The sequence below is a fragment of the Prunus mume genome, linkage group LG2, assembly GCF_029339155.1.
Source record: "Prunus mume cultivar Tortuosa linkage group LG2, ASM2933915v1, whole genome shotgun sequence".
NCBI lineage: Eukaryota > Viridiplantae > Streptophyta > Magnoliopsida > Rosales > Rosaceae > Prunus > Prunus mume.
Genome location: NC_142699.1, coordinates 31130698 through 31144680, shown reverse-complemented (window position 1 = coordinate 31144680; position 13983 = coordinate 31130698). Strand labels below are relative to the sequence as shown.

Below are 13983 nucleotides of genomic sequence, written 5' to 3'. Positions count from 1 at the left end.
TATAGCTATGACAGCCCACTAATGTATTCAAGTTAAGAAAGCAGAAAAACCACCAGCTGTCTAAACTCACATCAGTCACCTCTTGTATCCAATCAACTCTAAAGCCCTTGTACCCTTCTTATTTCAATCAATAAAATAAGAGAGAGAAAAAAAAAATGGTATAGCCGTACGGCTATACTCTTTAAATATATTATTTAAGGAGGGCAGCCGGCCGACCGGCTATATAGCCTAGCGACCATACTTTTTAAATATATTATTTAAAGAGTCTAGCCGCTCGGCTATACAATTTATAAAATAAAATAAGAAGTACCCGCCTAGCCCGCCTAGGCGGCCGATTTTTCGTAAACTTGAATGGCGTTTTTGTTCTTCAGATTTCTTTGATCCAAAGCATCGACCTCAGACAGATAAGGACTTGAAACCACATGATGACTACTTGGATCAATATTATTATTATTATTTCTCTGATCCTCTTCATCTCTATCTTGTTCCCCAATTTTGAATTCTTGTCTTCCTCAGTGAACACAAAACTCAAATCCATAAAACCTTTGAGCTCATCAAACTCCAGGTCGGATAAGCTCTTGCTGGGCCCTACTCTTCTTCTACTTCTGTTTCTTTCACCATGACCGTGGACCCTTTTTGTCTGAGCTGCTGGTACTTGTTCTTGTTTCACACTTTGTTTGGAGAACTCTATGACTTGTTTACCAGAGAAAACTGTTTGGAATTTCGGTGTGGTGCTCATGAGGATTGAGTGTGGGGAGAGAGAATCAGAAGGGAAGAGGCTCCCTTTGGTGTATAAAGAATGGTCTTCACTTCGAGACCTTAGCAAGCATGAAAGGCTGGGGAAATTTGGTACTTATTGTTGGGTTGCTTCTTGGGCTGATTGGTCCACTTGGAGACTTGGGTTTGTTGCTTCTTAGGGTTTTGAAGGGGATTTCTTGCTCAAAATTCCATGTTCAAACCAGTATGAATCAAAGAGGCTGAGAAGCACTTCTTCTTCTTCTGCAGCCGTTTTTTTTTTTAATGGGTATAGCCGCCTGGTTATACGTTTAAATATATTATTGAAGGCATACCGCCCCGCGCCTACACCTTTTAAATATATTATTTAACGGGTATATCCGTGCGGCCATACTGTTTAAATATATTATTTCAAACGTTTAGCCGTTCGGCTATACTATTTATATATAAAAAATAAAAGGACCCGCCTAGCCCGCCTAGGCGGCCCATTTTTGGAAAACTTGAATGGCGTTTTTTTTTTCCAGATTTCTTTTTTCCTGGTGGGTCTGGCATCTCTGCAAATACATCAAGCTAGGGTTTATCAACAACATAAAGGCGTCTCTGAAAATCAGTATTTTCCATTTTCTGTTTTGGTTTATGTTATGTTTGGTTGCTAGGATGCTGTTGATGAACAAATATTCTCTTACCTAAATATTCAGTTTCATGTTTCTTTTGTTGTATTCATAAGTTTGGTTACAAACTGAGTTGGTCTGCTTTCTGGGGCTCCAATTGTTGAGTCATCTTTTCTTCTGAATTTTTTCTTTTTAAATTTCAGATTCAGTTCAGGTTTACGTAAATATTTTGGTTTCAATTACTGGGCATATGAAGTCTCATCTGATCCTGAGTTTGAACAATGACCTTGGGATGCTTTGGATCAAAGAAATCTGAAGAGAAAAAACGCCATTCAAGTTTTCCAAAAATCGGCCGCCTAGGCGGGTCCTTTTTATTTTATTTTATAAATTGTATAGCCGGGCGGCTATACCTCATAAATAATATATTTTGTACTCCTTTAATAATATTTAAAGAGTATAGCCGAACGGCTATACCTTTTAAATTTTTTTTTAAAAAAAAAAATTTTAAGAGGACCTAAGGCCAATGACATCCTTCAGGGCTTTTCCTGTGACCCAAAATGGATACTAACAAATTTGTAGTGATTACCCAAAATCCACTTCGAATACTCTCAAAAATTGTGGAAACCAATTTTGAATTCTTGTCTTCCTCAGTGAACACAAAACTCAAATCCATAAAACCTTTGAGCTCATCAAACTCCAGGTCAGGCAAGCTCTTGCTGGGCCCTACTCTTCTTCTACTCTGTTTCTTTCACCTTGACCATGGACCATTTTTGTCTGAGCTGCTGGTACTTGTTCTTGTTTCACACTGAAAATACCTGCAGGATGACTCAAAATGCCTCTAGGAGGGTGAATAGGCCAATTTAAGATTCTAATCAAATAAATAAAAATAAACTTCGGTAGCAGGATTGATATGGCTTATCAATCCTGTAACGTGCTGGGCATAAAATAAAAGACCACGCACAGAATTATTTTACGTGGTAAAACCCCACCTCTAGGGAAAATCCACGGGACTCCTCAGTCCAACACAAATCCACTATAGAACGATGATTACAAGAAGTACTCACACACTTATCCTAGACACATTCTAGATAATGTTTACCGACTTCTTCGTAACTCAACTTCAGTCACGGGATGATCTTCGACACTCCTTATGTTGAACGCAATACTGGCCACGATTGCTTCAAGCTCACCGGAGGAAAACCGCCACCACGGTCTTGGTGCCCTCAACCATATGAGTCACCGACATGCATATGAATGCAATATGAATGATTAAAGTGTTTGATAAATCACCAAGTAAACATTGAACACTTGATGATTTATCTCAAATATACGCACAGCAGCTTTTCTTAGAATTCTATATGCTCAAAACAAATATCTCAAAAGCTGTGTGTGTGAAAATAAAGACCCTAATTTATTCAAAGCAGGTTCTCTCTAGTAAGAGAGAAACCCAATAGTCCAACAATTCTATTCCAATGTGATTGTCAAGCTTGATCCAATATGGACTCAAGTCAATCACGTCAAAACCAAGACACACTACCATGCAATTAAGAATGATAACTTTGATTCAATATCAACTACCTATAAGGACGCCAAACATGAGACTACAAATAGTATCAATCATGAATATCATATTTGATCTAGTGTGGACTCTAAATGATAATGCCAAACAACCAATCTTTGTGCGAGAAACAATATCTCCTAAAACAAACTAATTTGACCAATCAAGTAGGAGATGAGCAACGTGCAAGTCATAACGGGAAAAGATAAAACTTAAATCAAAATAGAGTCCAACTAGGAAAGTAATCTCAAGAGATAAAATCTAATCCTATTAAAAATAAGATTAAGATAAAAATACTTTGAGTGAAAATAACTCCAATTAGAAATCTTATAATGAATGCATGATTATGTCATGATTTACCTGAAATCAGTTTTTCATACCGGTCAAGTCATGCTTCAGAAACTTGGGATTGAATGTGTTGCGCCAAAACGTCTAGTAAACGATATTCACACACTAACTCCCAACCTATGCTAGAGTCTAGGAAATGACAATACAATTTTCGTACTAACACACACTTTGTTTGGAGAACTCTATGACTTGTTTACCAGAGAAAACTGTTTGGAATTTTGGTGTGGTGCTCATGAGGATTGAGTGTGGGGAGAGAGAATCAGAAGAGAAGAGGCTCCCTTTGGTGTTTAAAGATTGGTCATCACTTAGAGACCTTGGCAAGCATGAAAGGCTGGGGAAATTTGGTACTTCTTGGGCTTATTGGTCCACTTGGAGGCTTGGGTTTGTTGCTTCTTGGGGTTTTGAAGGGGATTTCTTGCTCAAAATTCCATGTTCAAACCAGTATGAATCAAAGAGGCTGAGAAGCACTTTCTTCTTCTTCTTCTTCTACTGCAGCCCTTTTTTTGGGTATAGCCGTCTGGCTATACGTTTAAATATATTATTGAAGGCATAGCGCCGCGCGCCTACACCTTTTAAATATATTATTTAACGGGTATAGCTGTGCGGCCATACTGTTTAAATATATTATTTCAAACGTTTAGCCGTTCGGCTATACTATTTATATAAAAAAAATTAAAAGGACCCGCCTAGCCCTCCTAGGCGGCCCATTTTTGGAAAACTTGAAAGGCGTCTCTGAAAATCAGTATTTTCCATTTTCTGTTTTGGTTTATGTTATGTTTGGTTGCTAGGAAGCTGATGATGAACAAATATTCTCTTACCTAAATATTCAATTTCATGTTTCTTTTGTTGTATTCATTAGTTTGGTTACAAACTGAGTTGGTCTGGTTAACTGACCCAAAAGGAGTATGCTGCTTTCTGGGGCTCCAGTTCTTGAGTCATCTCTTCTTTTGAATTTTTTCTTTTTAAATTTCAGATTCAGTTCAGGTTTACCGTATATTTTGGTTTTAATTTATGTTTCAATTACTGGGCATATGAAGTCTCATCTGATCCTGAGTTTGAAATGACCTTGGGATGCTTTGGATCGAAGAAATCTGAAGAGAAAAAACGCTATTCAAGTTTTCCAAAAATCGGCCGCCTAGGCGGGCTAGGCGGGTCCTTTTTATTTTATTTTATAAATTGTATAGCCGAGCGGCTATACCTCTTAAATAATATATTTTGTACTCCTATTTTCAAGAGTATAGCCGCACGGCTATACTGTTTTTTTTTAAAAAAAAAATTTAAGAGGACCTAAGGCCAATGACATCCTTCAGGGCTTTTCCTGTGACCCAAAATGGATACTAAAAAATTTGTAGTGATTACCCAAAATCCACTTCGAATACCCTCAAAAATTGTAGTGATTACCCAAACTCACAAGGTTCACCCTAATATATGGAAACCAAGGAGTGGCTTAGAGCTGATGAACAATGACCTTCCCAGCACCAACCCCGAAGAGGCTATGTCCTGCTTTGATTTGTCCAAGAATGATTTATATCTCATATCAGCAACAGGAGGGATGATCTCCATTTTTGACATGACAACATTTAAGGTGAACCCAACACAAACAGTATTCTTGAAATTTTCTTTTCCCATCCAAAACTTCCCAAATCTTGTTTGTCAATATGCGTAGGTTCTGTTTGCAAATTTCTCATGATCTAACCCATTGTACTCATAAAAATCTGTTGCGTAAAAAAGCAGACGATGAAAAAAGTCATGCCACCGCCACCTGCGGCAACATGTCTTGCTTTTCACCCCCGAGATGACAGTATAGTTGCTATTGGCATGGACAATTCCACCATTGTATTATACAATCTCCACTCAGACGAGGTAGTTTGTTTGTTCTTGTAAAAAAAACAAATCATGCTCGATGTTGTGATGAAGCTAACCCGAAAAGTTTGTCATTGCCTCGATTTATATATTTTGCAGGTTACAAGGAAGCTTGAGGGTCACGCCAAAAGAGTCACTAGCCTTTCCTTCTCGAACACTCTGAATGTACTAGTTTCTACTGGTGCTGATGCATATTGGAAACTACAATTACTTTCATACATTTCTTATACTCTAACGTGACTTCTGTTATTTAATGATGTCATTTTGGCCCTGCAGATTTTTGTGTGGGGTGCTGCTGCTGGGTGGGAAAAACAGAGAAGCAAACTGAAAGGGATGAAATAATGATCAAAACCAATATTCTAGATGCAGTTAACTGGAGCTGGAGTCAAACTTATGAGCAATGAAAAAGAACCATTTTGCAATCTAGGTGAACTAAGTTTAATTTTTCAAAAAATGACCCTCACAATTTTTCCTCTCAACCTGATTTGATGTCTCCAATAAGTAATGAGAAACTATGTTTTTTTTTTTCCTCCCATCATTATAAATTTCCTGTCTTTTTAGGATGATCATGTGCGGTAACTACTTTTGATAGTTCACTCATGAATCCTGCTAATGTGATTCTTCAGTTGGAACTTGTGTTGGAGACATAAGACCACCATGGGATGTTAGTTCCAGGGAAAAGTTGCTTTCGAGAAATTTTTGAGTCTGGAATCTTGACGCAGGCCCGATGGCCTTAAAGGTGCGTCTGCTTCTGGATTATGCACTACTCTTTCAACCTTACTGATATGGTCCGAAATTTGAACCAGTGTCAATTATTTCAGGAAGCTCTGGTCAAAGATTCATCTGCATCTGTTAATCATATCCGATGGAGTCCTGATGGTTCTATATTTGGTGAGAATGTTCTCATACTTAAATGGTGTGTAGTTGCTGATTTTCATTTCATGTAGTTCATATTCACTGCCGTCATGTTCTTCATTGAACAGGGGTTGCATATGCAAAGCACATTGCGCAATTATATTCTTATAATGGAGGCAACAACAATTGGAAGTAAGTTATGAAAACTTTTGAGTATGTGACTTTAAACCTAACCCATCATTTTTCTTGCGTAGATTGATGCTCACTTGGGAAGTGTAAATGATTTGGCATTCTTTTCCCCTCACAACCAACTTTTGGTCAAAACTTGTGCTGATGACAAGACCTCAAGGTTGGTTTCATAAACATATGTATAAGGTTTGGGATGTGTTTTGTGGCCAAAGACTGTTTACTTTTGAAGGTCATGAAGCTCATGTCTGTTCTGTCTGTCCTCATGCCAAAGAAAATGTCCATGTAAGGGCCACTTTGGGTATTGATGTTGTGGTTCTAATGATGTTTTAAGTTTTGAATCATCTGATTTACTTTCCGTTTCCTGCATAATATTATCCTACACTTTTTTTAATGCTTCATGCCTCAGTTTGTCTTTTCAACATCAGTGGATGGCAAGATCAAAATATGGTTATATGATAGCTTTGGAGGCAATGCTGTACCAAACTGGCTCGTAGTGCTGATGTCCAAAGGCTCAACTTATATGGCCTGCACTGCAAAACTGCAATTGCCATCTTTTATTTCCTAATTGATATCTTAGGGTGAAATATAGTCATGTTAGTTTTGATTGAGATCATGTAGGCTTTTTTCATGTGGGATCAGCCAAGGAGGGAAACAATCAGAGTCACGAGCAACCAAGTGTAAAAACATGGATTCGTTTTTTGCTTTTGATATTAAGAGAGATTACATGAGCCTCAACTAAACCAACATCTTCCATTGCAAAAATGCGATGAAGTGAACATTGAACACCTATCAAAGACTGTTTCGATATTTGTTTTGTTCGAACTACACCAATATAAGAAATCCAGGCCTTAGGTAGAAAACATTCAAGTTCCAACTTACGCCCTCATCTTGGAAGGACTTGTTCCATCAGCACCACCAATAATTGAAATGCTCTTGATCTTGACATCTGTTCTAACCAAAAAAAAAAAAAAGGGGGTGAGTTTTGGTCATTAATTGGGATCAGAGAGGACCTTTCTTATAGTTTGGTGACGGAAATAAACTTCTTCCTCTTAAAAAAAAAGGGAGTAAATAACTGAATTCTGCGACAACAACAACAAAAACAACAAAAACAAAAAAACAAAAAAAAACAAAAAAAACAAGAAATTTGTAGCTCAAGTAATTAAAGAGTATATACGCTTCCACTCTCCCCTGATAACACTAAAACAATCCCAAGTCTCAGAGGCTGACATGAGAAGAAGAGAGCAAAATGTAGCCAAAGACAACTTGCCGGCAAACCTCAGATGCATAAAGCAAGAGTACTGTAAATGCCGGCAAGTCATCCTTGGCTGCAATCCAATCTCTTGTGCTTCATGTAAACACTCTGAGACTGCACAAAAGAATTAATGGCTACATATACAAACGATCTACAGTTATTGAATTTTTTTCTCCCTCACATTCACAGATGTATCTCTGATATTGATATATCAATTGCAATGCATTTGCTTCTAATTATATAGGCAGAAATGGTGATGATAGTTTCACAGTACGGAAACCAGCTTTACAGTAAAGAAAAGAAAAAGAAAAAGAAAACACTTTGCAGTGTGGATATGATTATGCCTCCCAAAGGCCATAACCAATATTCTAATATTTTTTGCAACCTTTTTGCCTCATCTGATTAGCAGAAGAAACTCAGGCTCCGCACATGATCTTTGGGCCCAACTTCACATCCACTGCATCGAATAAAGAAACATATAATAGGGATGGGCTAAAAATTTTGATTGCTGTTCTCAGAATAGATTCTTAGACAAGGAAAGGGCCTGTGTGAGATGTTTGGAAGGATAACTTACTCACATACCAAGCATGGGAAGAAAATGGCACAACTTGCATAACACAGATCGAATCATGGTAAACCTTGAGACCCATCTTTCTTCTAGATGTGCATTGAAAGTGAAATAAGTTGTGCAATGCACTGAAGGGATCCATCCACTGGTCATTTGGTATTTTATCTTCTCAGAGGTTGTGGGAGCAAGAATGGTTCGCGGAACAATAGAAAACATGAATTTAAAACTATAACACATTCACATTTAATATTGTATTATACAAGTAAGCACATATTTTTCAATAATATATAGATCAATGTTCTGTACATGTCTTAAAGACTCGGTAAAATTCATGTTTTTAAAAAAAAGCAAACTTACAATACTCGTATTGTACATGTACGTACATATTTTTCATGTTTAAAACACATATTTTTTTTAATAAAATTTTCAATAGTACACACAAAATTCGTGTATTATACACATAATTCTCACATATTATTGAATAAAAATAATATATATATATATATTAAATTAATTATACCACATTTTGACATAGTATAGCCCACCGGCTATACCTGCTAAATATAATTATTTAACGGGTATAGCCGCCCGGCTATACTACGGTTTTTTTAAATAAAATAAAATAGTATCTCCTTACAGCTATACTGTTTTTTACACGTGCACACATAGGCGCTAGGCAGGTTCTGTTTTCTTTTTCCTTTTTTATTTATTTTATAAATAGAATAACGCAGCTGTTCTGGGCTTTTTAAAATTTGTTTTTATCAAAGATAGTTTAGCCGTGCGGCTATACATGGTTTTTATAATTTTTTAAAATAATATAGCGGCACGGCTGTACGGGGCTTTTTCATTTTTTAAATAAAATAGTACAGCTGCTTGGCTAACTCCCCTTTTTTTTATGTTAAATAGTATAGCCGCTCGGCCTTACTGGGCTCTTTTTCTTTATAATTTTTTTAATAAATAGTATAGCCGATCGGCTATACGCTTTATGTATATATTGGGATCCTTTTTTTCTTTTAAATTTTTCCCCTATTTTGGTTTGTTGATGAGAGTGGTTTATAGCATTATCTATTTCGATTAAGCCATTACCCGAGTCTATATTGTCCCATTTTGGATTTTTTAATTTTTCATAGTTATTACCTGTATAAAGAATTTAGCACTTTCACATTTAATACTATATTATACATGTACGCATATATTTTTTAATAATAAATTTGTGTTTTGTATACGTCTTAAAGACTTGGTAAAATTCACGTTTTCTAAAAATCAAACTTACAATACTCGTATATTACATGTACATACATATCTTTCATGTCAAATACACATTGTTTTTTATAAAAAAATTGACAATATACATAAAATTCACGTATTATACACATAATTCTCACATACTATTGAATAAAAATAATATATGTTAAAAAAAATTAAATTAATTATACTCTTTTTTTTTTTCATGACATAGTATAGCTGCACGGCGATACCTTCTAAATATAATATAGTTAAAGAGCATAGCCATGCAGCTATACGATGGTTTGTTTTTAAATAAAATCGTATAGCCGTGCGCCTATACTGTTTTTCACACGTGGGCACCTAGGCTCTAGGCAGGTTCTCTTTTCTTTTCATTTTTTAATTTTATAAATAGTATAGCCACGCGGCGATACTTTATTTTTTCTTTTTTTTAAGTAGTATACCAACGTGGCTTTATTGGGCTCTTTTTGCACCCACAAGTATGGCTAATGTCACCATGTGGTACAAGAACCACTTCCCTACCCGTGTCAGTGCTCTCCTCTGTTTACCTCGCTCCTCCACTAATACTGGAGTAACTCGCAACATCAAGGACATTACATAAGGAATTCTATGTTACACACAGCAGGTGTTATTTGTTTTTCATATACTATGCCACTAGAAGTGCATGTGCTACATATCCAGAAAGTGTCCGATTTCCAAATTTCATAGCACCACAAAAATGAGATTTTCTCGACATCCTTGTGCTTTAGTGAGTGCAGATTTTTTGTTGATTTCATTGTCCCCATGGTACCTCTTGACATATGAAATATTCACATACCACATATCCATTTACAATTTTATTAGTCTGTTCGGTTTACTGTATTTTATTTTTCTGTTGGTCTGGTCCAATGTGATTAGTCAATCTAATATGAATAATATTTTTTTCTACTGCTTTTCTATGTATCACTAAGGGCTCATTTAGGCCAAAATCACTTCTAGGGAGAAGCATCTCCCATGTAATTCTCCATACGATCACTTTTAGTGATTTTAAGTGATTCTGGAGAGAAGCACCTCCCATGTGCTTTTCCACAAAATCACTTCAAATCACTTAAAATGATTATATGGAGAAGTGATTCTTCGTAAAAGTGATTCTTGGCCTATCTAAAATCACTTCCAAACGAGTCCTAAATCTGTATATATATACTTTCCCTAAGAAAGATATAAACTAGGGTTCAATATTTTTATTGTTGGAGATAGCTTAGTTTGATTGGGAGATTTATTCCCTATTTTATTAGGATTTTATTTCTTTCTCTTTTGTACAAATCTTGTGTAATTATGAGTTTATTGTTTCCTTGTATAACCCAACTATCTTTTTCTTTTAACCTATCTTTGTTGTGTGTTTTATTTTTCCTTCTTTTAATTCTTGCAATTTAAGTTTTCTTGAATTCATCACTCAAATCAATCAATCGTTCGTTTAATTGGGTTTAGTGTGATTTAATTAATTAAGTTATTTTTATCTGTCATTCTGGATTCAACATTGTACTTACATCTCTCCATACTATTATTGATTTGTGTACTTGCAAGTAATTTAATTTGTAATTTTTGAATACTTGTGTTCGAAAATCTACATCAGTTTGAACCCATCCCTATAAAAGTTCTCTTTAGACCATCTTCAACCATGTTGGGGCTAAACTCAAATTTTCACCCTCCAAAATACAACAAGTCATGTATTTTTAGGACTCAAACTGTTTTTTCCTCCAACCTTGCGGACTCATAATTTGAGTCCGCAACTTTATTAAATTATTAAAGAATAATATAATCCTATTTTGTTTTTGTGGTTAATTTTTTTAAAATTAATTTTTGAATATTACTTCGTGATTTATTTTTTTGAACATTTTGACATAAATTTTTTGAAATTTCACAAACATAATTTTATTAACAAATTGATGGGTATTTATAGAGTTTAGGATATGTTTTGAGGTTGCATCCAACTTATAATAATATATTTACTTATTTTGACCTTTGGATTTAAATTTCAGCTGTTGGATTAATTTTTTTCCCTTTGATCCTGCCAAAATTTAATATCAGCCGTTGATTTCTAGCCTTTAGGTTTGAAAAAAAAATTAAAAGAAGCCCATTTTAAATGCAGCCATAGAAGTCCAATTTTTAAGTTGCCTAGGCTTTGACAAGAGGCCAGCAACTTGGGGTAGTGGGCAACAGCCCATCATTTGCTTCAAATGTGGCCTCACGTGTCTCTTGTCTTTTGTGAAATGACCTCCCATGGTTGGAGATGGTCTTATTCCATGCAAGGGATGTGAAATGGGCCCAAACATCTTCTGATACGGAAAGGCTATAATGAGGGCTTAAAGTGAGGAGGTTATTTGAGGAGATCAAATCTCACCACCAACAAATGTAAAGAAATCATGGGACTTAAATATTTTAAATGTTTTGATGGTCGGATCGGTCTCCTCACTTTAACTCCTCATTGTAGAAGCTCCCTCTTCTGATATGGACCTGAGTTTGTTCTCCTAATCAGATTTGGAAGGCTAACGTTCCAGGTTGTGCTCTTGGTTGTTACCTCTTCTGGTAAAATACTTCACCCAAATAATTTTACCAAGTAGCAACAATATACATGTATGTATGTATGTATGCAAAAAAAAAAAAAAATTGTGTGTGTGTTTTTATCTAATCTCAATTTTTACATGTATTGTTAGTAGTTTTGTAGACAAGATATTTAGTTAATAATTGAAGGAAAATTTTGTGGTAGGGATACAATATGGAGCTGAAGCAAGGTATAAAGTAATTAGATTTCCCTGCAAATCATCATCGTCTGAATGCCCTGACCCAAATAGATGCCACTGCAGCCACACTCTCTGCATCTGTAAGCGAGAAAGACTACTGGACTTCTTTTCTCTAGCCTTCTCTACACACTCGTAAGCCTACAAAGACATTCCATAAGGAATATGTTAGACATTTGCAGGTGTCATAGCACCAAAAAAAATCTTGAAATAATTGGGACTTCAGTAAACGCACAGAAGTCTGAGATGTGATCAGAACTATTTGAATAAAATAAATAAATAAATAACATCAAATTATGTTTACCAAAAGTAAAATAAAGATGAACTTGTCAACAGGAGTGCATGAAATTTATGTGTCCAGGATTGAGGGTTCTGCATAAGAACAATGTCATGCTCAATGGCTGGGATGTCAGTGAGTGTGTTGAGGGGGGCATATCCCACAGGAGAGATGTAAAGTCATGCGCCTTACTGAGCTTATAATTTCTCCACCAATTTCAATTAGTTTTGAGTTGAATGCTACGATTTTATCGACCACAAGGCTCTCACAAAAGGGAAATCGCCGAAACACGTTATGATTTAACTCCTCCAGCTGCTGCAGACAGAAAACACAAGCAAAAACTTGCATTAGCATCACAATTATAAAGTAAATTCTTCTCACCCTCTCCAGTTGTAGGCGTTGGTCCTTGAATCTCACATGAGAGAAAAGAGAGCAAACGTGAACCAAGGACAGCTTGCCAGAAGATAAACAAGTGGAAAGGCCATATGCTTTGGCAAGTCATCCTTGGCTCATATCTACTCTCCATCTCCTCATGCAAGACTCTTGAACAAATGATATTTTTATTAATCTGAACCACTTCAGTTCATTTACATAATGCAGCATTGTCATCCTATTTATAGCCATAGACTGCATGCAGACAACTCATACCTCAAAAATTAAAGGTATGATTCTATTCCATCGTGTGACAGTTAAAGCTCTTCCACTTTTGGAATATATGTACCTTTTTTTTATGGGAAGCTCATATTTTACATCATTTTCCTTCTATATATAGTTGGAAAGAAAAGAAGGGCGTTGACTTGTTCAGATTGAGTGCTTGAGTTGAGTGGGAGCCATGCATGCATGTAGTTGTGGCATGATAAGGCATCTCTGTCTCTGCAGAGGATAAGTTCGATTTTCTCTATTTCTTTATGTGGGTTTTCAACAAAGACACTACGTACAGTAGTGCCCCGAATCATATTCTATTTAAATCTTATTAAAGTGTTTGCTAAGGATTGTATCATGATCGGGACTTTGGCCACTATTAATACATGATGTTGTGATTAATTTTGCAAGACCAGCAGCTTCCAAGTCACGTATTTTCTTAAGATGCTGCGTGGAGCAGGGTCACGGGACTACTAACACATAATCTTGAACTATCCGCAAAGAATTCACTGCTAATATAATGTAGCTTTAAATGTATATCCTTGACGACATGGTACATAACCACTAAAAATATGTAGGGTGAGAATTCGTTTTCGTGTGATCAAAAGTATACATCTACACGAACACGATCAGACACAATTATATATGTGTAACACAAGACATATAACCCGTATACTTATCCTGTACAACATAAAATATTTAGAGAAAAACAAAGTTTGACAATCCTCACATCATTATAATGAGAGTGAGTCAAACTTGGTACACAAGTGCGCCTTAAATGGCAAAAACTTGGTTTTCTTGTAGTGTTTATCAGATGCTATATTCTACAATTATTTACTAGCATGTCAACCATTTCCAAATCTAATTTCGATACACAAGTGCGCTGACCCAGGTGATGAGATAGAGGTCGATCTGGAGATATATCATATATATATTACATTGTCTTTTTTGTTACAAATAAGGCTTCAAGTACTTTAAAGTGCAATTTGGACAGCATGGCAGTATGGCACCCAACATGCTCATGTTTTACCCGACTTTTTAGAAAGAATAATGTGCAATTTCA

General features: G+C 35.9%; 1 pseudogene; it reads right to left on the bottom strand.

Annotated features, from left to right (window-relative positions):
* Nucleotides 1–323: 323 nt before the first annotated feature.
* Nucleotides 324–1515, bottom strand: LOC148920035 (uncharacterized; annotated as a pseudogene).
* Nucleotides 1516–13983: the final 12468 nt, after the last annotated feature.